Source organism: Sparus aurata, chromosome 1, assembly GCF_900880675.1.
Source record: "Sparus aurata chromosome 1, fSpaAur1.1, whole genome shotgun sequence".
NCBI lineage: Eukaryota > Metazoa > Chordata > Actinopteri > Spariformes > Sparidae > Sparus > Sparus aurata.
In genome coordinates this window covers 2,706,229-2,729,704 of record NC_044187.1, presented here as the reverse complement: position 1 = coordinate 2,729,704, position 23,476 = coordinate 2,706,229, and the positions used below count along the sequence as shown (strand labels likewise).

Below are 23,476 nucleotides of genomic sequence, written 5' to 3'. Positions count from 1 at the left end.
AGGGCTCGTCCGGGATTTGAACCCGGGACCTCTCGCACCCGAAGCGAGAATCATACCCCTAGACCAACGAGCCATTGGAACTTGAGCTCCTCACAGGCTGCTGTCTCAAACAGAGCAGTTGGGGAATTGAAACACACATTTAACACATGCAGGGCTCAACCCAGGGGGGGCTTATGCCTCAGGTCAGACATCGATCAGTATATTCTGGATGGGAGCCGTTTACGCATTCAAATGTGGCCCCATGGACAACTCCAACGACAATCGTTTACACCTGGCTTCAGGCGACTTCAACGGCTGCCGAAACAACGTCCAGCAGCACAAATGAACAAGGTGGTATCAACGATCGATAACGATCCCCTTGTACTCCGTGCCAGTCATTTAGAACTCCCCCTTGGAGGAGACTTTAAAAGCGTTCAAGTGTCTATACCTGGATGAGTAATAAACTTGACAAACATTTTACACGTGACGATCGCACACCAAGTGTCCATCTGACCATGGCGCTTTAGATGGCGATCTTCAAAAACAATTGGCCAGTACAGAACAAGTTGAATTGCCTGTTGAGCAACCTAGAGACAGGGTTTCTTGGGCAAGGAGGAGAGACTGTAGCTGTGGCAGTTATGGCAAAGACACACCTTTGGGACTATTGTGAAAGGCAGACAGCTGTGAAGCTGTTGGGTAGGGCTCTTCCGGGATTTGAACCCGGGACCTCTCGCACCCTAAGCGAGAATCATACCCCTAGACCAACGAGCCACAGCGAGGGCTTCCTGGTCGAGAGAAAGACTCCAGTGAAGACATCCACAGAGACACCAGACAGAGAAAAGTAGAGGGTCCACCTTTTGTTACATTGGTGCAGCTTTGCCAACCCGCTTCCAATCTTTGTGCCAAATTGCAAATAACGACCTTCAGGTGCTCTCAGCTGTTTAACCAGGGCTCGTCGGGGATTTGAACCCGGGACCTCTCGCACCCAAAGCGAGAATCATACCCCTAGACCAACGAGCCATTGGAACTTGAGCTCCTGACAGGCTGCTGTCTCAAACAGAGCAGTTGGGGAATTGAAACACACATTTAACACATGCAGGGCTCAACCCAGGGGGGGCTTATGTCTCAGGTCAGACATCGATCAGTATATTCTGGATGGGAGCCGTTTACGCGTTCAAATGTGGCCCCATGGACAACTCCAACGACAATCGTTTACACCTGGCTTCAGGCGACTTCAACGGCTGCCGAAACAACGTCCAGCAGCACAAATGAACAAGGTGGTATCAACGATCGATAACGATCCCCTTGTACTCCGTGCCAGTCATTTAGAACTCCCCCTTGGAGGAGACTTTAAAAGCGTTCAAGTGTCTATAAGCAAGGACACTTGCCTGAGGCGTGACCATCCATGACCTGGATGAGTAATAAACTTGACAAACATTTTACACGTGACGATCGCACACCAAGTGTCCATCTGACCATGGCGCTTTAGATGGCGATCTTCAAAAACAATTGGCCAGTACAGAACAAGTTGAATAGCCTGTTGAGCAACCTAGAGACAGGGTTTCTTGGGCAAGGAGGAGAGACTGTAGCTGTGGCAGGTATGGCAAAGACACACCTTTGGAACTATTGTGAAAGGCAGACAGCTGTGAAGCTGTTGGGTAGGGCTCGTCCGGGATTTGAACCCGGGACCTCTCGCACCCTAAGCGAGAATCATACCCCTAGACCAACGAGCCTTGCAGATGGGGTCTCTGTTCCTTACATCGGCTTACAGAAACAGGGTAGTCTTTCAGGAATATCAATGTGTATTTTCAGGATTGGATTCGTTTACACTTTGAAATTTTGCCTTATCTACGACCCTAACGACCATCATTCACACTTGGCTTCAGGCGACCACAACGGCTGCTTTACAATAGAACGAACAAGGTCGCATCACCGAAATTGAAAATGACGCCATCGGCACAGCAGATTGACATGCAGCGATCGTGCGCTAACTTTTAAGCTGATCTTCGGGAGTTAGAAGGTGTTTTGTTGAGAGCGCGTTCAGGAGCAAACACTTTTGGGAAGGAACATGTATCGCAGTGCTCTGGCAGATTTGTGTCTTGTGTAGGAAAGAGTTCACTTTACAGAGCTGTTGAGGCTGAGGGCTCGTCCGGGATTTGAACCCGGGACCTCTCGCACCCGAAGCGAGAATCATACCCCTAGACCAACGAGCCACAGCGAGGGCTTCCTGCTAGAGGAAAAGAGTCCAGTGAATCACAGAGACAGAGAAAAGTGGAGGGCATCCTTTTTGTCACATTGGTGCAGCGGCGCAAGCAGTGCCGCCCCGCTTCCTATCTTGGTGCTGAGCTGCAAACATAGATCTGCAGCTGACCTCAGCTGTTCAACGAGGGCTCGTCCGGGATTTGAACCCGGGATATCTCGCACCCAAAGCGAGAATCATACCCCTAGACCAACGAGCCATCGAAAAACGACCACCTCACAGGTTGCTATCTCAAACAGGAGCACTAGAACGTATGCAGACAGCAATGCAAAGTCTTGTGCATTGGGGAACTGAAACATACACTAAACACATGCATGGCTCAACACAGGGGGGCCTACGGCTCAGGTCAAGACGCGGTTCCTTACCACTGTCTCTGTCCAGGACATCGATCAGTATATTCTGGATGGGCGTCATTTACACATTCAAATGTGGCCTCGTCGACAACTCTAACGACAATCGTTTACACCTGGATTCAGGCGACTTCGACGGCTGCCTAGCAACGTCCAGCAGCACAAATGAACAAGGTGGTATCACCTTGATTGATAACGACCTCATTGAGGTTAAACACCTTGTACTCCCCGCCATTTATTCTCAACTCCCCCTTGGATGAGCTGCTTTCCCAGAGAATGAACAAGGTGGTATCACCGAAACTGATGAGGACGCCAATGGCACAGAAAACATACAGCGATCGTTCTCTAACTTTGAGGCTGATCTTCTGCAGTTAGAAGGTGTCTTGCTGAGAGCACGTTCAGACACACACACTTGTGGGAGGCAACAGGCGCTGCAGTGCGCCAGCAGACGTGCGTGTCTTGTGAAGGAAAGAGCTTACTTACAGAGCTATCGCCACGAGGCAGAGGGCTCGTCCGCGATTTGAACCCGGGACCTCTCGCACCCTAAGCGAGAATCATACCCCTAGACCAACGAGCCACAGCGAGGGCTTCCTGGTCGAGAGAAAGACTCCAGTGAAGACATCCACGGAGACACCAGACAGAGAAAAGTAGAGGGTCCACCTTTTGTTACATTGGTGCAGCTTTGCCAACCCGCTTCCAATCTTTGTGCCAAATTGCAAATAACGACCATCAGGTGCTCTCAGCTGTTTAACCAGGGCTCGTCGGGGATTTGAACCCGGGACCTCTCGCACCCAAAGCAAGAATCATACCCCTAGACCAACGAGCCATTGGAACTTGAGCTCCTGACAGGCTGCTGTCTCAAACAGAGCAGTTGGGGAATTGAAACACACATTTAACACATGCAGGGCTCAACCCAGGGGGGGCTTATGCCTCAGGTCAGACATCGATCAGTATATTCTGGATGGGAGCCGTTTACGCATTCAAATGTGGCCCCATGGACAACTCCAACGACAATCGTTTACACCTGGCTTCAGGCGACTTCAACGGCTGCCGAAACAACGTCCAGCAGCACAAATGAACAAGGTGGTATCAACGATCGATAACGATCCCCTTGTACTCCGTGCCAGTCATTTAGAACTCCCCCTTGGAGGAGACTTTAAAAGCGTTCAAGTGTCTATACCTGGATGAGTAATAAACTTGACAAACATTTTACACGTGACGATCGCACACCAAGTGTCCATCTGACCATGGCGCTTTAGATGGCGATCTTCAAAAACAATTGGCCAGTACAGAACAAGTTGAATTGCCTGTTGAGCAACCTAGAGACAGGGTTTCTTGGGCAAGGAGGAGAGACTGTAGCTGTGGCAGGTATGGCAAAGACACACCTTTGGAACTATTGTGAAAGGCAGACAGCTGTGAAGCTGTTGGGTAGGGCTTGTCCGGGATTTGAACCCGGGACCTCTCGCACCCTAAGCGAGAATCATACCCCTAGACCAACGAGCCACAGCGAGGGCTTCCTGGTCGAGAGAAAGACTCCAGTGAAGACATCCACAGAGACACCAGACAGAGAAAAGTAGAGGGTCCACCTTTTGTTACATTGGTGCAGCTTTGCCAACCCGCTTCCAATCTTTGTGCCAAATTGCAAATAACGACCATCAGGTGCTCTCAGCTGTTTAACCAGGGCTCGTCGGGGATTTGAACCCGGGACCTCTCGCACCCAAAGCGAGAATCATACCCCTAGACCAACGAGCCATTGGAACTTGAGCTCCTGACAGGCTGCTGTCTCAAACAGAGCAGTTGGGGAATTGAAACACACATTTAACACATGCAGGGCTCAACCCAGGGGGGGCTTATGTCTCAGGTCAGACATCGATCAGTATATTCTGGATGGGAGCCGTTTACGCGTTCAAATGTGGCCCCATGGACAACTCCAACGACAATCGTTTACACCTGGCTTCAGGCGACTTCAACGGCTGCCGAAACAACGTCCAGCAGCACAAATGAACAAGGTGGTATCAACGATCGATAACGATCCCCTTGTACTCCGTGCCAGTCATTTAGAACTCCCCCTTGGAGGAGACTCTAAAAGCGTTCAAGTGTCTATAAGCAAGGACACTTGCCTGAGGCGTGACCATCCATGACCTGGATGAGTAATAAACTTGACAAACATTTTACACGTGACGATCGCACACCAAGTGTCCATCTGACCATGGCGCTTTAGATGGCGATCTTCAAAAACAATTGGCCAGTACAGAACAAGTTGAATAGCCTGTTGAGCAACCTAGAGACAGGGTTTCTTGGGCAAGGAGGAGAGACTGTAGCTGTGGCAGGTATGGCAAAGACACACCTTTGGAACTATTGTGAAAGGCAGACAGCTGTGAAGCTGTTGGGTAGGGCTCGTCCGGGATTTGAACCCGGGACCTCTCGCACCCTAAGCGAGAATCATACCCCTAGACCAACGAGCCTTGCAGATGGGGTCTCTGTGGCTTACATCGGCTTACAGAAACAGGGTAGTCTTTCAGGAATATCAATGTGTATTTTCAGGATTGGATTCGTTTACACTTTGAAATTTTGCCTTATCTACGACCCTAACGACCATCATTTACACTTGGCTTCAGGCGACCACAACGGCTGCTTTACAATAGAACGAACAAGGTCGCATCACCGAAATTGAAAATGACGCCATGGGCACAGCAGATTGACATGCAGCGATCGTGCGCTAACTTTTAAGCTGATCTTCGGGAGTTAGAAGGTGTTTTGTTGAGAGCGCGTTCAGGAGCAAACACTTTTGGGAAGGAACATGTATCGCAGTGCTCTGGCAGATTTGTGTCTTGTGTAGGAAAGAGTTCACTTTACAGAGCTGTTGAGGCTGAGGGCTCGTCCGGGATTTGAACCCGGGACCTCTCGCACCCGAAGCGAGAATCATACCCCTAGACCAACGAGCCATTGGAACTTGAGCTCCTGACAGGCTGCTGTGTCAAACAGAGCAGTTGGGGAATTGAAACACACATTTAACACATGCAGGGCTCAACCCAGGGGGGGCTTATGCCTCAGGTCAGACATCGATCAGTATATTCTGGATGGGAGCCGTTTACGCATTCAAATGTGGCCCCATGGACAACTCCAACGACAATCGTTTACACCTGGCTTCAGGCGACTTCAACGGCTGCCGAAACAACGTCCAGCAGCACAAATGAACAAGGTGGTATCAACGATCGATAACGATCCCCTTGTACTCCGTGCCAGTCATTTAGAACTCCCCCTTGGAGGAGACTTTAAAAGCGTTCAAGTGTCTATACCTGGATGAGTAATAAACTTGACAAACATTTTACACGTGACGATCGCACACCAAGTGTCCATCTGACCATGGCGCTTTAGATGGCGATCTTCAAAAACAATTGGCCAGTACAGAACAAGTTGAATTGCCTGTTGAGCAACCTAGAGACAGGGTTTCTTGGGCAAGGAGGAGAGACTGTAGCTGTGGCAGGTATGGCAAAGACACACCTTTGGAACTATTGTGAAAGGCAGACAGCTGTGAAGCTGTTGGGTAGGGCTTGTCCGGGATTTGAACCCGGGACCTCTCGCACCCTAGGCGAGAATCATACCCCTAGACCAACGAGCCACAGCTAGGGCTTCCTGGTCGAGAGAAAGACTCCAGTGAAGACATCCACAGAGACACCAGACAGAGAAAAGTAGAGGGTCCACCTTTTGTTACATTGGTGCAGCTTTGCCAACCCGCTTCCAATATTTGTGCCAAATTGCAAATAACGACCATCAGGTGCTCTCAGCTGTTTAACCAGGGCTCGTCCGGGATTTGAACCCGGGACCTCTCGCACCCAAAGCGAGAATCATACCCCTAGACCAACGAGCCATTGGAACTTGAGCTCCTGACAGGCTGCTGTCTCAAACAGAGCAGTTGGGGAATTGAAACACACATTTAACACATGCAGGGCTCAACCCAGGGGGGGCTTATGTCTCAGGTCAGACATCGATCAGTATATTCTGGATGGGAGCCGTTTACGCGTTCAAATGTGGCCCCATGGACAACTCCAACGACAATCGTTTACACCTGGCTTCAGGCGACTTCAACGGCTGCCGAAACAACGTCCAGCAGCACAAATGAACAAGGTGGTATCAACGATCGATAACGATCCCCTTGTACTCCGTGCCAGTCATTTAGAACTCCCCCTTGGAGGAGACTCTAAAAGCGTTCAAGTGTCTATAAGCAAGGACACTTGCCTGAGGCGTGACCATCCATGACCTGGATGAGTAATAAACTTGACAAACATTTTACACGTGACGATCGCACACCAAGTGTCCATCTGACCATGGCGCTTTAGATGGCGATCTTCAAAAACAATTGGCCAGTACAGAACAAGTTGAATAGCCTGTTGAGCAACCTAGAGACAGGGTTTCTTGGGCAAGGAGGAGAGACTGTAGCTGTGGCAGGTATGGCAAAGACACACCTTTGGAACTATTGTGAAAGGCAGACAGCTGTGAAGCTGTTGGGTAGGGCTCGTCCGGGATTTGAACCCGGGACCTCTCGCACCCTAAGCGAGAATCATACCCCTAGACCAACGAGCCTTGCAGATGGGGTCTCTGTGGCTTACATCGGCTTACAGAAACAGGGTAGTCTTTCAGGAATATCAATGTGTATTTTCAGGATTGGATTCGTTTACACTTTGAAATTTTGCCTTATCTACGACCCTAACGACCATCATTCACACTTGGCTTCAGGCGACCACAACGGCTGCTTTACAATAGAACGAACAAGGTCGCATTACCGAAATTGAAAATGACGCCATCGGCACAGCAGATTGACATGCAGCGATCGTGCGCTAACTTTTAAGCTGATCTTCGGGAGTTAGAAGGTGTTTTGTTGAGAGCGCGTTCAGGAGCAAACACTTTTGGGAAGGAACATGTATCGCAGTGCTCTGGCAGATTTGTGTCTTGTGTAGGAAAGAGTTCACTTTACAGAGCTGTTGAGGCTGAGGGCTCGTCCGGGATTTGAACCCGGGACCTCTCGCACCCGAAGCGAGAATCATACCCCTAGACCAACGAGCCACAGCGAGGGCTTCCTGCTAGAGGAAAAGAGTCCAGTGAATCACAGAGACAGAGAAAAGTGGAGGGCATCCTTTTTGTCACATTGGTGCAGCGGCGCAAGCAGTGCCGCCCCGCTTCCTATCTTGGTGCTGAGCTGCAAACATAGATCTGCAGCTGACCTCAGCTGTTCAACGAGGGCTCGTCCGGGATTTGAACCCGGGATATCTCGCACCCAAAGCGAGAATCATACCCCTAGACCAACGAGCCATCGAAAAACGACCACCTCACAGGTTGCTATCTCAAACAGGAGCACTAGAACGTATGCAGACAGCAATGCAAAGTCTTGTGCATTGGGGAACTGAAACATACACTAAACACATGCATGGCTCAACACAGGGGGGCCTACGGCTCAGGTCAAGACGCGGTTCCTTACCACTGTCTCTGTCCAGGACATCGATCAGTATATTCTGGATGGGCGTCATTTACACATTCAAATGTGGCCTCGTCGACAACTCTAACGACAATCGTTTACACCTGGATTCAGGCGACTTCGACGGCTGCCTAGCAACGTCCAGCAGCACAAATGAACAAGCTGGGATCACCTTGATTGATAACGACCTCATTGAGGTTAAACACCTTGTACTCCCCGCCATTTATTCTCAACTCCCCCTTGGATGAGCTGCTTTCCCAGAGAATGAACAAGGTGGTATCACCGAAACTGATGAGGACGCCAATGGCACAGAAAACATACAGCGATCGTTCTCTAACTTTGAGGCTGATCTTCTGCAGTTAGAAGGTGTCTTGCTGAGAGCACGTTCAGACACACACACTTGTGGGAGGCAACAGGCGCTGCAGTGCGCCAGCAGACGTGCGTGTCTTGTGAAGGAAAGAGCTTACTTACAGAGCTATCGCCACGAGGCAGAGGGCTCGTCCGGGATTTGAACCCGGGACCTCTCGCACCCTAAGCGAGAATCATACCCCTAGACCAACGAGCCACAGCTAGGGCTTCCTGGTCGAGAGAAAGACTCCAGTGAAGACATCCACAGAGACACCAGACAGAGAAAAGTAGAGGGTCCACCTTTTGTTACATTGGTGCAGCTTTGCCAACCCGCTTCCAATCTTTGTGCCAATTTGCAAATAACGACCATCAGGTGCTCTCAGCTGTTTAACCAGGGCTCGTCCGGGATTTGAACCCGGGACCTCTCGCACCCGAAGCGAGAATCATACCCCTAGACCAACGAGCCATTGGAACTTGAGCTCCTGACAGGCTGCTGTCTCAAACAGAGCAGTTGGGGAATTGAAACACACATTTAACACATGCAGGGCTCAACCCAGGGGGGGCTTATGCCTCAGGTCAGACATCGATCAGTATATTCTGGATGGGAGCCGTTTACGCATTCAAATGTGGCCCCATGGACAACTCCAACGACAATCGTTTACACCTGGCTTCAGGCGACTTCAACGGCTGCCGAAACAACGTCCAGCAGCACAAATGAACAAGGTGGTATCAACGATCGATAACGATCCCCTTGTACTCCGTACCAGTCATTTAGAACTCCCCCTTGGAGGAGACTTTAAAAGCGTTCAAGTGTCTATAAGCAAGGACACTTGCCTGAGGCGTGACCATCCATGACCTGGATGAGTAATAAACTTGACAAACATTTTACACGTGACGATCGCACACCAAGTGTCCATCTGACCATGGCGCTTTAGATGGCGATCTTCAAAAACAATTGGCCAGTACAGAACAAGTTGAATTGCCTGTTGAGCAACCTAGAGACAGGGTTTCTTGGGCAAGGAGGAGAGACTGTAGCTGTGGCAGTTATGGCAAAGACACACCTTTGGGACTATTGTGAAAGGCAGACAGCTGTGAAGCTGTTGGGTAGGGCTCGTCCGGGATTTGAACCCGGGACCTCTCGCACCCTAAGCGAGAATCATACCCCTAGACCAACGAGCCCTGCAGATGGGGTCTCTGTGGCTTACATCGCCTTACAGAAACAGGGTAGTCTTTCAGGAATATCAATGTGTATTTTCAGGATTGGATTCGTTTACACTTTGAAATTTTGCCTTATCTACGACCCTAACGACCATCGTTTACACTTGGCTTCAGGCGACCACAACGGCTGCTTTACAATAGAACGAACAAGGTCGCATCGTGCGCTAACTTTTAAGCTGATCTTCGGGAGTTAGAAGGTGTTTTGTTGAGAGCGCGTTCAGGAGCAAACACTTTTGGGAAGGAACATGTATCGCAGTGCTCTGGCAGATTTGTGTCTTGTGTAGGAAAGAGCTTACTTTACAGAGCTGTTGAGGCTGAGGGCTCGTCCGGACTTTGAACCTGGGACCTCTCGCACCCGAAGCGAGAATCATACCCCTAGACCAACGAGCCACAGCGAGGGCTTCCTGCTAGAGGAAAAGAGTCCAGTGAATTACAGAGACAGAGAAAAGTGGAGGGCACCCTTTTTGTCACATTGGTGCAGCGGCGCAAGCAGTGCCGCCCCGCTTCCTATCTTGGTGCTAAGCTGTTAATTTTATGCAATCTTGGCTCCTACAGCCAGCAAAATATCAATATGAGAACTACTCCAGAAACTCAAGTGAAAGTTAAAAATTGCGCTTGCAGTGAGTGCCCCAGTAACACGTTGTCTGCCCATCGTTGGCATTGAGACGTGTCCCGGTATACATGTGCCGACCCAACCAAAACACATTGTGCAAGAATGACACTTCTGGGGCCTCAAATAGGTCCCGGCGGGCCCTTTTGAGCACCACTGCCCTAGAGAAACGAGCCACAGTGAAGGCTTCGTGGTAGAGAGAAAGACTGTCATCAATCACAAGCCCCTTTCACACAGGGACGCAGCATTAACATCCTGACCACCAAACATCCTGGAAATTAATAAAGTTAAGTCAATTTAGCTTAATAACTTAAACTTATGTTAAGTTAACCAGACAGTTTAGTTTAGTTTAGTTTTATGTTTCATTCAGTTTTCATTCATGATAAAATGATTTAATTCATTCTATATACAATAGTTTAATAGCTGAATTTAAAATTGATTATTGTCTTATCCTTTATCCACTCTAACTGTATAGATGTACATATGAATATATGTTTATTGGTGCTCATTCATCATGTCCCTGAAGAGTTCAATAGATATCTTGAATTACGTTGACTGCATTTGTGTTTTCCTTTAAAACAGAGATGGAGGCCAATGTAATCAGAATCCACAGCTTTTAAAAGTTAAACTCACAAGTCCCCAGAGGACTGTCAGCCCTCCAGGAAAATGCCTGGTATGCCCAATTACCAGTCCAGCCCTGCTCAGTGTTCTATCAGAAAACCTGCTGGAACATCAAGTGATGACAACCTGTGACAGTGAAGTCTGATCAGACACAGATCATATTGTTTCTGAACACAACATGTTCCAGTGGTTGTCTTTGTTAAAATGCAGATGTTCTGTTGGGTTTGTTTCAGAGGTCCAGTTCCAGATGTGCAGACATGACGGCTGTGTCAGTAATGGTGAAGAGAAGATCCAGCTTGAAGAGACGACATCACAGGTGGGTGTTAATCAGGATTTAAAAAGATGGAACAGGTGAGTGGAGATATGTCTGTTTGCATTTGGACCCAAGATGACAGTGGGACACAATTTCTGCAGTGCATCAATATCAACATATATAAATCAATATAACATGAGAATGATTTATACTTTTTCTACCACATACCTGATGTCTACGTCGCCTCCTCAGATTTCTATTAATAACCCTCCACCTTCCTCCACCTTATTGTGTCTGAGTCTGTCTTTGGGTCCATGAAGCTACAGACAGCCTCAAAGTAACTGTAACATTAATAACTGTATATATGTTGTGTCATTAGTGCAGCATGATGGAGTTTACAGACTGCCATTTCATTCTCCAACCCTGTGTTGGAACCATATGTGGTTGTGTGTCTCCATCATGTGTCCAGTGGAGCACATTACAATAAACAGGAGGAGAGGTGTGTCAGGTGACAGTGAAACATCTACTGTACATAGATATAGAACAGTGAACAGGCAGTTACACTGGAGCTGCAGGAGGAGTTTCACAGCTGTCTGTTCATCAGAAGGTCATTAACACCCTCCAGCCAATCACAATCTAGTATTCACCCAGACCACGGTATAATAGCTGTTAACAGCTGATCATACATCAGATTTAGGGGTTTCCTCCTCAAACCTGCAGGGGCTCCACAGGTAGTTTCTCTACAGCTAATGAGGTACGGAAGCCCTGAGGGGTCAGTGAAGATGTTTTTTTTTATTTCTGGTGATCCATTTTCTGTCTGATCTAAATTATTTTCTCTCCTGTGTTGATGAGCTGACAGCTGGTGGTAAAAACACTTTACAGGATCGTCTGTCAAAGTCATTTTGTTTTCATCTGTGAAAACTTTCCAAAAATCTTCAGGAGAAACAAAAATCATCCGTAAAACAGTAAAAAGAAAAAAATCAGGAGAAACCTTTTTTGTAATGGGTGTGAAACCAAGTTAACTTTTATTTCCATGACAAAAATATATTGTATAAAAAAACAATTATCTTCACTTGAAAAACATTTTATTCCTCCTGAATGTTTTTACAGATTAAAAAAATTAAGTAATTCAAACAGATTATGAAGACAGAACTTCTGCTTCCTGTAAACAGTCCTGAGAGTAAACAGTTTCTCTCTCCGTCTCTAACTTCACTTCCTGTCTCTGTGAGACTCACATGATTTCTTCCTGCAGACAAAAAGGTAAAAGTGTGTTTTTAATGTCACTTTTTCATGTGTAATTTGTGTCTTTTCTGCTGTAAAGACTCGTGTTATCAGACTGTTTGTGTCTTCATTAGTTTGACTCAATCATCGCAGTAGAAACTGTTGAAATGTGTGAGAGGTGTTGAGCTCGTTGGTCGACAGGATCTTGTGGTTTTGAACAGTTTGAAACGCTGCAAATCAGGAAGAACAAGAAGACTCATCATTCTTTTCACATTTTCATGTGAACTGTACAATGTTCAGTCAGACTCAACGTCCCGTTTATCTCCTCAGGAAAGATTTAGTTGTGTAGAAACAGTTAATTCATTTAGACACAACTTGTGTCTTTATTAGTAAGAAACCAGTTGAGAGGCAGGGACCAGATTCTCTGTTGGACCATTCAAACATGGAACCACATGAAGAAGTGAAGCTCTAATGTTTGTGTTCTGATCCAGACACTCTGCTGAAAAGCACAAAGCAGCCACAGCAGTATGAGACAAAGTGACAGTGTGAGTGAGCGGCCATGGGAGGTTAATACTCCTCAGCAGGTTCTGATCCAGAAGAATGACATCACAAACAGCTGCTTATTCTTTCATTCTTCTGTTTCCTCCAATAATGTGAAGAGTTGTGCAGCCTGACATTCCAGTCTCTTAGTCCACCAACAAGAATGATTTTATTTTGAAGCAGAACAACCTCATTATTCTAAATGTAATATATTATAGTGACTATAAAGGAATGAAAGCAGAAGGCTTCTGTCTGTCGTTGAACAAACGCCTTGTTTGGGAGATGCAGGGTTTTATCAAATGGTGTACAAGTAATTTCCTTGTGGTTAATGCAAAGAAAACAAAAGAGATGGTTCTAGATTAGAATGATTTTATTTTGAAGCAGCTTTAAAAATATAGATGTATTTTGTAGAGAACGAGCTCGTTATTCTAAATGTAACATGTTTGTGGAGAGAAGTTTAGTTTCAACAAGAGAGACGGAGCCAAAATCATGAGCTCATCAAAGTTTGATCAGCTGATTGTGATTTTATTCATATTATAATGTCACAATAAGAGAGTCCAGTTCTGCAGAACCAGCGACTCTGTCAACATACATACAGCATGTGAGTTGTGTATTAAGACACTGAGATGTGACAACATGTGAAGGACTCTTTAAATTCAGCCAGCAAACATTAATGGTGTTGTTACTGAATGAAAACAGAGCAGATATTTGAAAGAGACAGTTTATTGTAAATGTGTGTCAGATGTGTGTTGTTGCTTTCAGTCGACCTCTCTGTCTCTTTGTTGATGCACTTTGTGTTTGTCACATGTTGTCATGAGTTTACAGACTGTTCTCTCTCCCTCATTCAATCATCAACCTGTTGTTGTTTCTCTTCTTGTTGTCGGGGCTTCATTGTTCCTGCAGTTTGGACTCTGGATCTCTGTCAGCGTGTCTAACTGCTGTGAAATCTCTCCCATCAGAGCGCTGACTGACAGAGCTTCTGTAACACTGACACCTGCTGCTGACTGGCAGCACTACAGCTCACACTGGCTTTCTGCTCTCACCTCATTGATGTGTCTGGATTTGGATTTGAAGGTATGAGGATGTGACGGCTGTCGGTCAGATGAACACAGACACCAGCAGCGTCTGTCAGAGTCTGTAGACGAAGGAAGAACCACTCTTTGACCTCATCTGGACTTTAACAGGTGAGAACTGTGACAGGTAACATGACACACCTCTGATGAACAAACTACAACATCAACTTGTGGATGAGAGCAGTGATGAACTGAATGAAGACGATTTGAAATTCTGAATGTTCATGAATGAACTCACTAGTTATTCTATGAAATGTGACTTTCTCAACAAAATGAGTCTTTTCATGTTTTGTTTAATTGAGTGATTTTAATGTGAGCTGACTTTACTGCTGAGAGATGAGGGAGTGTCAGGTCCTGCTGTGTGTTTGTATCACTCTTATCACCACATCATCTCCAACATGTCAAAGTAACGTTAGCTCACAATAAGAGAGCGATGTTGTAATGTTGCTTTACAACTTTATTGTCCAGCTGAGCCTGAAAATAAACATTAGTAGACTATAAATGTGTTCAGGCTGCAAACTGAACGACTGTGTTCAGTCTTGGCTCATTTGACACAAGAGCACAGGACGCTTCCCAGCTTTGAACACTCGACCAAAACAGGCGACACCGTCCGACAACCACGCAAACACTCACTGGCTGCACCTGATTGGACGAATGCCACTCGTGAGCCGTGTATATTTAAAACTGGACCAACATGGAAACTTTCTCTTATATTATGAAAATAGCTCAGTGAGATTTCTGAAGAATTGTCTGAAGACAGTTGGAGTTAAAACAGTGCCGACCACTGATTGGTCAGTCTGACAACCAGGGTCATGTTTCTGTGTTTGAATCATCTCTGCCAGCAGAGCAGAGAATAAAAAGGTTAGCAGTTTGTGTATGTTGTCAGTACAGGTCGCAGTGTGTCAGGTCATAAATGCAGCAGCTTCTCAACAGTTCAGACCGGTCTTCCCTGATGTTTCCCAGCTGATGGAAGTCTGGCTGGTTTTCCTTCAGGTGATAACACTGCCTGTCTTTAGCAGGGAGCCACGATGACACCAGAGGACATTTTCAACACTCTGGAGGATCTAAAAGTTGATGAATTCAAGGATTTCAAATGGTATCTGAAGCTGCCTGACATCCTGGAAGGCTACCAACCCATCAAACAGTCCAGGCTGGAGAGAGCAGAAAGACGGGACACAGTGGATCTGATGGTGAACACCTTTACACTTGATGGAGCTCTGAAGGTGACCAAGAAGATTTTAGAGAAGATCAAGAGGAATGACCTGGTGCAGAGTCTGTCAGCCAACAGCTCAGGACCAGAAGGTCAGTCACAGTCTTTAATATCATTTTCAGAAGAAGAGAGTGAGTCGACCACACAATACTTGTAAAGGAACAGGCCTCTCAGTACAGAAGCTCATTGTTTTCAGCAAAGAGAAACAAAGAGGCCTGATTTCATAATGAGGAGAAAAGGTTGAAGCATCAATAATTGTTATTGGAGAGGATGGAGGTTTGATGGTGCTCTGGTTCACAGAAATAAACACTGTTTAACTGAGCAGAGATTCATTTAATGGTGCAAAAGAGCTCCGCCTGATTTAAAATCTGGATCAACTCATTTTAAACTAGTTTTACTAAACTCAGATTAGATCTAATTTTAGGTTTAATTAATCCTTGTTGGTGCAACCCAGCCATAATCTCTGTCTTCACCTCTCTCAGTGTCAGTGTATGTTGGTGATGTTGGAGAGACTCCAGAGAACAGAGGACCTTCTTCCTCTCAGAGTGAAGGTAAAGCTGCTGTATTCTCTGGTATGTACGGAAGCCCTGAAAGTCAAAGTTTAGTTTTTGGTGGAACTGACTGTCAGACTAACTTGTGTCTGACAGTCTAACAAGTGTTGCTCTGATGAAAGTGTCACAAAAAATATGCTCTAAAACAAACAGTTTGTGGAAAGATGCTCAGAAACGATCATGCAGTTTGTGTGTCTGTATCACCGAATGTGAGCTTGTGAAAATAATTAATGAATACAAATACATGATTAACAAGTAAACAATGTAACATATAAAAACTTCTCTCTCAGGTTCAGGTCCTGGTAGTGGTACTGCTAATTTCATGGTCAGCACTCCTTTGAATGAAAAGCATTAATGTCAAAAGTTTAACGTGACATAAGATGTCTCTTTGATAATGGAAGATGCCCATTGAACAGCAGTGCTTCTCCTCTGGCTGCAGCCAGTACAGGGCAAATTGACACGATCTAATCAGATTCATGGTCTGATTGGAGCAAATCTGAAGAAGCTACATGTGAAACACGTATTTTGCTTCGTCGTGTTTTTATTGTAACTTTTAATGAAATAGTGTCAATCTTCTCCTGGTGTGTGCAGGAATATTGATTCTGTTGATACGATGTGTCTTCTTCAGTCCGGCTCTGTCTCTTTACTCGCCCTCTCAGGGCATGAGAGCCTGATGGGTACATTTTTCAGGACTGGGTTTACTGTCCAGTCACAACCATTCTAGCCTTGTAAGTACTTCCTGTCTGTGGTCCATCCTGGCCTGCAGCCTTACCGGAATGGAGTCTTGTCAGCTGCCTTCTCACCAGTTCAGGCGTGAAGAACACTGTAGAGGTGACAGTTGGGGGAGAGGTGAGGTCCTCAGGTTATGGAGGACATGATGCAGAGCAGGGGGGAGGGGTGGAGTAGTTGTGTGTGAATTGAGGTGATGGAGGGCAGACAAGGGGTCTGTAAGGAGGAGGAGTAGGGAGAGGTAAAGTGGCAGTTGTTGTTGGGCAGCCAGCAGCAGAGTCTTGTGGGAGAGGAGCCGCAGTATCAAACCTATTGAAAAATAGGATCAGTTCATTGTTTGCCTAACAGGTTACAGTCCGAGCAGGGACATTGCTGTCCACACAGATATCACCAATAATTTTACAAGTAAATGTTTCCCCTGAATTAATAAATTAAATTAACAACCTTTATACTTTCTGCTTGCTTGAAATGTAGCTACCAAAATGCCTTTAAATATTTAACATTTTTCAGTAGATGTTGATTGTTTCTGTCTCAGACCGACCTCCAAACAGAACAGATGAGACCACTGATGTTTCTACTAAAACCAAAGGTATTCAGCTCTTTAAACACATAAAAACATACAACATACATGCATATTAAATAAGGTTGTTCACAGCCAAATAATACAAAAGTTCACCATACTTCTACTATTGAAACATGACTAGATTCAGATATTATGAACACACAGTATGTTATGGAGATGACACGCTTAAAGCTGTAAAAGTGACTACCATCTTGTAAAGTTATTGGCCATCAGCTTTTCTACCCTGTCATCTGCCCATTTTGTACTTCATGTGATTTGTTTGGTTTCTGAATAGATCTATTCAGAAACCAAAAGAATCACATGTATGGTAATCCTAACCCGCTGTGATACGGTGCGTCACCACTGTGAAACTTCAGCGGTAAAACAGAGAGCTGCGCTAGATAACTAGCACATAACAGCAGAGTTTGTGAATCCTAATGACAGGATTTGACTTTATATCCACAATGTGATTAGCAATGGCAGCATGGCACTATGTTATTATGAGTATTTTGGATGAAATTTAACTTTTACAGCCCTATTCATTAAAATGATAGTACTTGGGTCCTGTCCAGGCCAAGTTCTGACATCAGTGCACCACATACACACAAAGAGACGCACTGCAGTGCTCCTCCTGTTAAATGTCACTCAGTTTGCTCATATACAGTCAAACAGAGTTGTTTTATTGATGATCAGCCTCCAGCTGATCAATGGGAAGATGGCAAAGTCTATGCACACAGATTGTTAAATCTGAGAGCACAGTTTACAAATCCATTCGCATGGATTTTCACAGCCAGTTTTTTCCTACCATGTGGCCCTAGAGAGGCTCTGTTGATTTGTACTGAGACAATGAGGTGATAAAGCAACCTGTTCACTATAGGCTGGATTGCCCATATGTGCCACGTGGTGGTTGTTGGTGCCCACTGCAGCTAATGCAAAATCAAATAGAAAAAAGGGAAGTGTTTTCTGCTGTGTCGCAGTACCTTGAAAGCGGTAAAAACTGCGTCTTCTGAAAGGAGAAACGTGTAATATTTGCTTGGAAAAGTACGAGAAACATGTTATTCATGTAACTATGATCTCATTTATCTTTCAGGAAACATCCAAAAGTGCCAAGCTGATCTAAAATCTTATCTTAAATCTCAAACTCCGGATCTGTTTCAAGGAACACAGGAAGATGGATCATCAACTCTGTTACACAAGATCTATACAGAGCTTTACATCACAGAGGGAGACAGTGGGGAGGTTAACAGTGAACACGAAGTTGTTGAATTCGAATGTAAAAGGAGTTCAAGTGAGCAGAAGAAAATCGACCTCAATGCAATTTTTGAACCGTTATCAAACGAAGAAAATCCTCCCAAGAGAGTTCTGACCAAGGGAAATGCTGGGATTGGAAAAACTGTCGCCGTGCAGAAATTCACTCTCGACTGGGCGACTGGAACAGCCAACCAGACTACTGACTTCATATTTCCATTCACATTCAGAGAGCTGAATTTAATAAAAGATGAGATGAGTCTTAAAGAGTTAATATGTCGCTATTTTGAAGAAGTGAGGGATTTAGAAACCTCAGACTACAACAGTTCAAGTATTCTATTCATCTTTGATGGTCTGGATGAAAGCAAATTGCCTCTGGACTTTGAGAAAAATGAGACGTGCCGGAGTATTACAGACACTACAACATTAGACTGCCTACTAACCAACCTAATCAAAGGGAAACTGCTCCACAAAGCCTCAGTCTGGATCACAAGTAGACCAGCAGCAGCCAGTAAGATTCCCTCCGAGTTCATCCACAGGGTGACCGAGGTTCAAGGATTTGATGATGAGCAAAAGGAGGAATACTTTCAGAAGCAAGTCCATGACAAGGATAAGGCTCAGAAGATCCTCAATCATCTTCAGTCCAAAGCGTTAAGAAGTCTTTACGTCATGTGCCACATCCCACTCTTCTGTTGGATTTCAGCCACTGTGCTCCAGAGTCTTCTCACAGAAACTCCTGAAGGTGACCTACCGAAGACTGTGACTGAACTGTACACACACTTCCTGATCATCCAGACAAAACGTAAAAATAAGAAGGACTATCAGAAGGATGAAACAGACAAAGATGTGATCATGAAATTAGGAAAGCTGGCATTTGAACAGCTGCAGAAGGGCAACTTAGTATTCTATGAAGATGACTTGAAAAGTCAGATTGACCTGACAGAAGCTGCTGTTTATTCAGGAGTTTGTACACAGGTCATAAGAAAAGAAGCTGGTCTTCACAAACAAGTCATGTACTCTTTCATACATTTAACTGTTCAGGAGTTTCTTGCTGCTCTGTATGTGTTAGAAACCTTCATAGATAGCAGAAAGAATCTGCTTCCCAGCAAGAAAAGTTGGTGGCGTAGGTCATCAGAGAAAAGTCAACTTTCCTTCCTCCAAAAGAAGGCAGTGGATATGGCTTTGGTTGACGATCATGGACGATGGGACTTGTTCCTGCGCTTCCTGCTTGGTCTTTCACAGGAAAAGTATCAGGAGCTTCTTCAGAGAGAATTTAAATTTACAAGAAGATGTCCTGGGAATAACCGGAACACAATTAGCTACATTCACGGGGAAGATCAAGAATCTGTCCCGCGATAACAAGGTCATCAATCTGTTCCACTGTTTAAATGAGTTGGGGGACCAGTCTCTGCTAGAGCAAGTCCAACAGTACCATAACTCAGGAGATATTGGTGAAATCTCACCTGCACATTGGTCAGCTATGGCATTTCTGCTGCTCAGTTCAAATGAAGACCTGGACGTCTTTGACCTGAAAAAATACTACAGATCAGATGAAGTTCTGGAGAGGCTGCTGCCTGTGCTCAAAGTATCAAAGACAGCTTTGTAAGTGTTCAACCTCAAGATACCTAACTGCTATGTTTACTGTGTTTAAATATAGGAGAGAATGTATGGAAATGTTGTCATTTTGTTTTTCTTTTTAGGTTAGGTAACTGTAACCTCACAGACAGATGTTGTAAGCATATTTCATCAGTTCTCAGCTCCCAGTCATCTAGTCTGATAGAGCTGGACCTGAGTAACAACGACCTGCAGGATTCAGGAGTGAAGAAGCTCTCTGCTGGACTAAAGAGTCCACACTGTAAACTGGAGACTCTCAGGTGAGATGAGCATTTAAATGTTACTTGACACTTCAGAATGAATGTAATAATAATAATAATAATAATAATAATAATAATAATAATAATAATAATAATAATAATCATCATTGGCCAAATTCCTCTGTCATCCATCAGCCATGTCACTGTGGTTCACCTGCTCACCTTTACTCAGCTCACACCAATGGTGAAAACTGTTCTTAACTTGAATGTGCTTAACAAAGCTAGCTGATGGTCAATAAGGTGAGCAGGTGAGCCACAGTCAGTGGGCTGATGGAGGACAGAGACAGATTAACATTTGGACAAAAATATATCCAAAATGATTAAGACGTACTTTGAATGTAAGAACGGTGCCAGAGTGCTTATAAAAAGCTTCAAAACAGAGCTTGTTTTTTAATGTTATTATTATTTTCTGCCTGACGTTGACCATGCTATTACAGGCAATAAATTTTGTTCTCATGTAGTGAGCTTAGAAACTGTAAACTGGATTGAATTAGCAGTCTGATAGATTTATGTATGTGGATCCTATCTTTAAAGTCAGCTGTGTTGATATGTCAATGTTGTGTTTTACATCTTGTCATGCTGCTCCCGAGTGGTCAAGAATAGATAACTGCAGATTTAACTCAAAATTCACACAGACATGACAAAAAGATCAAAACAATCATTCTTTGTATGTGTGTGTGTGTGTCCAGGCTGTCAGGCTGTCTGATCACAGAGGACGGCTGTACTACCCTGGCCTCAGCTCTGAGATCCAACCCCTCCCATCTGAGAGAGCTGGATCTGAGCTACAATCATCCAGGAGACTCAGGAGTGAAGCTGCTGTCGGATGGACTCGAGGATCCAGATTGGAGACTGAACACTCTCGGGTATGAACAGACAACAAGAGCTCACACACTGTTCCTCTGTCACACTGACAAGCTGAGGACTGTTGGTTCACAGTCTGAACCAGCAGCACTGCTGATAACATTAGGCAGTACCAGACTGGACTTCTCACTTGCTTGTCAAGCGAGGCTGGAGCAGAGCAAAATGTAGAGATTCTGAGTCTCGCCTAATTTTACCACAACACGCATCATTTTGGACAAAAATGGACCTAAAAATGACCTGTATACAATCATATGGACATTATTGTTTCACTACAGTTTTAATGTCTTATCTGTGGAATATGTCACAGACATGAAGAGAATACACACAACACGTGATTGGCAGTTTTTTACCTGTGCACTTTTTCTCTTTCCCTTCCTCTCTTTGCCCCTCCCACATCCTCAGATTCTGTCACTGTATTACATGTCAGGTGTCTGGTAGAAACTCTTTTTATTCAATCATCTAATTACTGATTTCTCATCCTGTTTCTAACAGGAACTTGCAGTTGAGGCATATTGTGTGTGTGGAAGTGTGTGCATGTGACTAAAGCTGTGCAGAGAGCAGAAGGTTCTATTTATCTTGTACCTTGTGTTCACAGCTTTCTGTTGGGATCACAGTTTCAGCAACATGTAAAATATTCAATAATTTTAAAACAAGCTGCCTGCAGCCAATAACTGATGTGTTTGACAGGAACTGAATGAGGGAAAGAAACGTCAACAACAACTAAATATGTCAGCAGACAAACATGAAGCGTTACAGTTTCCTGAAACATGAATGAAGCTGTAAAAAGGAGATTTCTTTGGTTGAGTTGTATATTTGTGTCTTCTCCTCTGGCCTGTTGACTCTGTCTGCTGTATTTAAAGGAGCTTAGAGGAGCTCACCTGCTGACTCTGTGTTCATCCTGTTCATCTCTTCAGCCTTTCGTCCAAATCCTGTTTTTTTGTTTTTTTTCTTAAGACCATTATTTTTCTGAGGCTGAACCCATTTGTACTGCTGAAATGTTTAATTTCCTTTGGAAGTGTTCTCTGGACTAACGCAAATCTGAAGAGTTTTTGGCTAAAAAGTGAGTTTTTCTGATCATAGGATAATAAGTCATTATCAGTCATACAGCAGCAACACATTCACTTGAGGAGCCGCTCTTTATCATTTATAATGACTTAACATTCAGAAATTAACATTCCAACCTACTGATCTACAATGTACATGAGGTAATGAGAAGATGTGGATATGACTGAAACTTTAACTGAACTGCTCGACAGTGAAAGAGGAGACAGTGCAGACAATAGTAATGATGAGGGATTTTTTAAAATTGACCATTTATCAGGGAAGAGAGCTGGATAATGTTGCTGAACTGACAATTGTGAAACATGGAATCAAAGAGATGATGTCCTCAGTGGAAGAGGACCTGGAAGGATCATTCTTACTCTGTTTCTTCCTCCAGGGTGGAACATGGTGGAGAGCAGAGGCTGAAACCTGGTCTGAGGAAGTGTAAGTGTGTGTTCACTTTGATTGCTGAAAACAAGGCAGCACATGTTAAAGTAGATTAGATCTAAAGCTTGTGTATCTGCATTCTACTGTCAGTTTGAAAGAAGATCCAAAAAGATGAGACATTGTGAAGTTTTGATCTAATTAACAGTCAGTCTGTTAATAAAGCAACAAATAAACCATCAGCTGTGTTAGATGATAAACTGCTGCTGAATTGTGTCTTGTTCTCTCCATCAGATGTCTGTGAACTCACAGTGGACACAAACACAGTAAACAGATTCCTCAAACTGTCTGACAACAACAGGAAGGTGACACATGTGGAAGAATATCAGCCATATCCTGATCATCCAGAGAGGTTTGAGAACAGGTGTCAGCTGCTGTGTAGAAATGATCTGACTGGTCGCTGTTACTGGGAGGTCGAGTGGAGAGGATGGGTTGATATATCAGTGAGTTACAGAGGAATCAGCAGGACAGGAGACAGAGAGGACTGTTTGTTTGGCTGGAATAATCAGTCCTGGAGTCTGAGCTGCTCTGATGGTGGTCGTTACTCTGTCTGTCACAATAAGACAAGAATAGACCTCTCCTCCTCCTCCTCCTCTGGCTCTAACAGAGTAGCAGTGTATGTGGACTGTCCTGCTGGCACTCTGTCCTTCTACAGAGTCTCTGACTCACTGATCCACCTCCACACCTTCAACACCACATTCACTCAACCTCTTTATCCTGGGTTTGGGTTCTGGTACTGGTCATCTGGTTCCTCAGTGTCACTGTAGGAGGGTGTAATAGTTGGAGTTATTGAATGTTTTGTTTAATGGATAATGGTGCCTAGAAGAAGAGCAGTTGTACTTCCTGTGTTCGTCACTGCATGTATGCATGTAATAACTAGTGCCGTAGAGACATGGCTTGGTATGGTCTGTATATTGGGATAAAGTGCGGAAATCCCACATGCTGCCTGCCGTGTCTTTAACCTAACCTGAGCTTCCGCCATTGAAAGCGACCATAACCTTCCCCTTCAC

General features: G+C 44.9%; 21 non-coding genes across 21 annotated transcripts; all 21 read right to left on the bottom strand.

The window, feature by feature from the left end:
- Position 1: 1 nt before the first annotated feature.
- Positions 2-73, bottom strand: trnap-cgg (transfer RNA proline (anticodon CGG)). Its single transcript has one exon. It is a non-coding gene; the product is annotated as a tRNA-Pro (tRNA).
- A 605-nt stretch (positions 74-678) lies between these two features.
- On the bottom strand, positions 679-750 carry trnap-agg (transfer RNA proline (anticodon AGG)). The gene has a single exon. It is a non-coding gene; the product is annotated as a tRNA-Pro (tRNA).
- A 177-nt stretch (positions 751-927) lies between these two features.
- On the bottom strand, positions 928-999 carry trnap-ugg (transfer RNA proline (anticodon UGG)). The gene has a single exon. It is a non-coding gene; the product is annotated as a tRNA-Pro (tRNA).
- Positions 1,000-1,640: 641 nt separating this feature from the next.
- Positions 1,641-1,712, bottom strand: trnap-agg (transfer RNA proline (anticodon AGG)). Its single transcript has one exon. It is a non-coding gene; the product is annotated as a tRNA-Pro (tRNA).
- Positions 1,713-2,120: 408 nt separating this feature from the next.
- On the bottom strand, positions 2,121-2,192 carry trnap-cgg (transfer RNA proline (anticodon CGG)). The gene has a single exon. It is a non-coding gene; the product is annotated as a tRNA-Pro (tRNA).
- A 174-nt stretch (positions 2,193-2,366) lies between these two features.
- Positions 2,367-2,438, bottom strand: trnap-ugg (transfer RNA proline (anticodon UGG)). The gene has a single exon. It is a non-coding gene; the product is annotated as a tRNA-Pro (tRNA).
- Positions 2,439-3,094: 656 nt separating this feature from the next.
- trnap-agg (transfer RNA proline (anticodon AGG)) lies at positions 3,095-3,166 on the bottom strand. Its single transcript has one exon. It is a non-coding gene; the product is annotated as a tRNA-Pro (tRNA).
- Positions 3,167-3,343: 177 nt separating this feature from the next.
- trnap-ugg (transfer RNA proline (anticodon UGG)) lies at positions 3,344-3,415 on the bottom strand. The gene has a single exon. It is a non-coding gene; the product is annotated as a tRNA-Pro (tRNA).
- Positions 3,416-4,020: 605 nt separating this feature from the next.
- On the bottom strand, positions 4,021-4,092 carry trnap-agg (transfer RNA proline (anticodon AGG)). The gene has a single exon. It is a non-coding gene; the product is annotated as a tRNA-Pro (tRNA).
- A 177-nt stretch (positions 4,093-4,269) lies between these two features.
- Positions 4,270-4,341, bottom strand: trnap-ugg (transfer RNA proline (anticodon UGG)). Its single transcript has one exon. It is a non-coding gene; the product is annotated as a tRNA-Pro (tRNA).
- Positions 4,342-4,982: 641 nt separating this feature from the next.
- trnap-agg (transfer RNA proline (anticodon AGG)) lies at positions 4,983-5,054 on the bottom strand. The gene has a single exon. It is a non-coding gene; the product is annotated as a tRNA-Pro (tRNA).
- Positions 5,055-5,462: 408 nt separating this feature from the next.
- Positions 5,463-5,534, bottom strand: trnap-cgg (transfer RNA proline (anticodon CGG)). Its single transcript has one exon. It is a non-coding gene; the product is annotated as a tRNA-Pro (tRNA).
- A 605-nt stretch (positions 5,535-6,139) lies between these two features.
- trnap-agg (transfer RNA proline (anticodon AGG)) lies at positions 6,140-6,211 on the bottom strand. The gene has a single exon. It is a non-coding gene; the product is annotated as a tRNA-Pro (tRNA).
- A 177-nt stretch (positions 6,212-6,388) lies between these two features.
- Positions 6,389-6,460, bottom strand: trnap-ugg (transfer RNA proline (anticodon UGG)). Its single transcript has one exon. It is a non-coding gene; the product is annotated as a tRNA-Pro (tRNA).
- A 641-nt stretch (positions 6,461-7,101) lies between these two features.
- Positions 7,102-7,173, bottom strand: trnap-agg (transfer RNA proline (anticodon AGG)). The gene has a single exon. It is a non-coding gene; the product is annotated as a tRNA-Pro (tRNA).
- Positions 7,174-7,581: 408 nt separating this feature from the next.
- trnap-cgg (transfer RNA proline (anticodon CGG)) lies at positions 7,582-7,653 on the bottom strand. Its single transcript has one exon. It is a non-coding gene; the product is annotated as a tRNA-Pro (tRNA).
- Positions 7,654-7,827: 174 nt separating this feature from the next.
- Positions 7,828-7,899, bottom strand: trnap-ugg (transfer RNA proline (anticodon UGG)). Its single transcript has one exon. It is a non-coding gene; the product is annotated as a tRNA-Pro (tRNA).
- A 656-nt stretch (positions 7,900-8,555) lies between these two features.
- On the bottom strand, positions 8,556-8,627 carry trnap-agg (transfer RNA proline (anticodon AGG)). Its single transcript has one exon. It is a non-coding gene; the product is annotated as a tRNA-Pro (tRNA).
- A 177-nt stretch (positions 8,628-8,804) lies between these two features.
- Positions 8,805-8,876, bottom strand: trnap-cgg (transfer RNA proline (anticodon CGG)). Its single transcript has one exon. It is a non-coding gene; the product is annotated as a tRNA-Pro (tRNA).
- A 641-nt stretch (positions 8,877-9,517) lies between these two features.
- trnap-agg (transfer RNA proline (anticodon AGG)) lies at positions 9,518-9,589 on the bottom strand. The gene has a single exon. It is a non-coding gene; the product is annotated as a tRNA-Pro (tRNA).
- Positions 9,590-9,946: 357 nt separating this feature from the next.
- On the bottom strand, positions 9,947-10,018 carry trnap-cgg (transfer RNA proline (anticodon CGG)). Its single transcript has one exon. It is a non-coding gene; the product is annotated as a tRNA-Pro (tRNA).
- Positions 10,019-23,476: the final 13,458 nt, after the last annotated feature.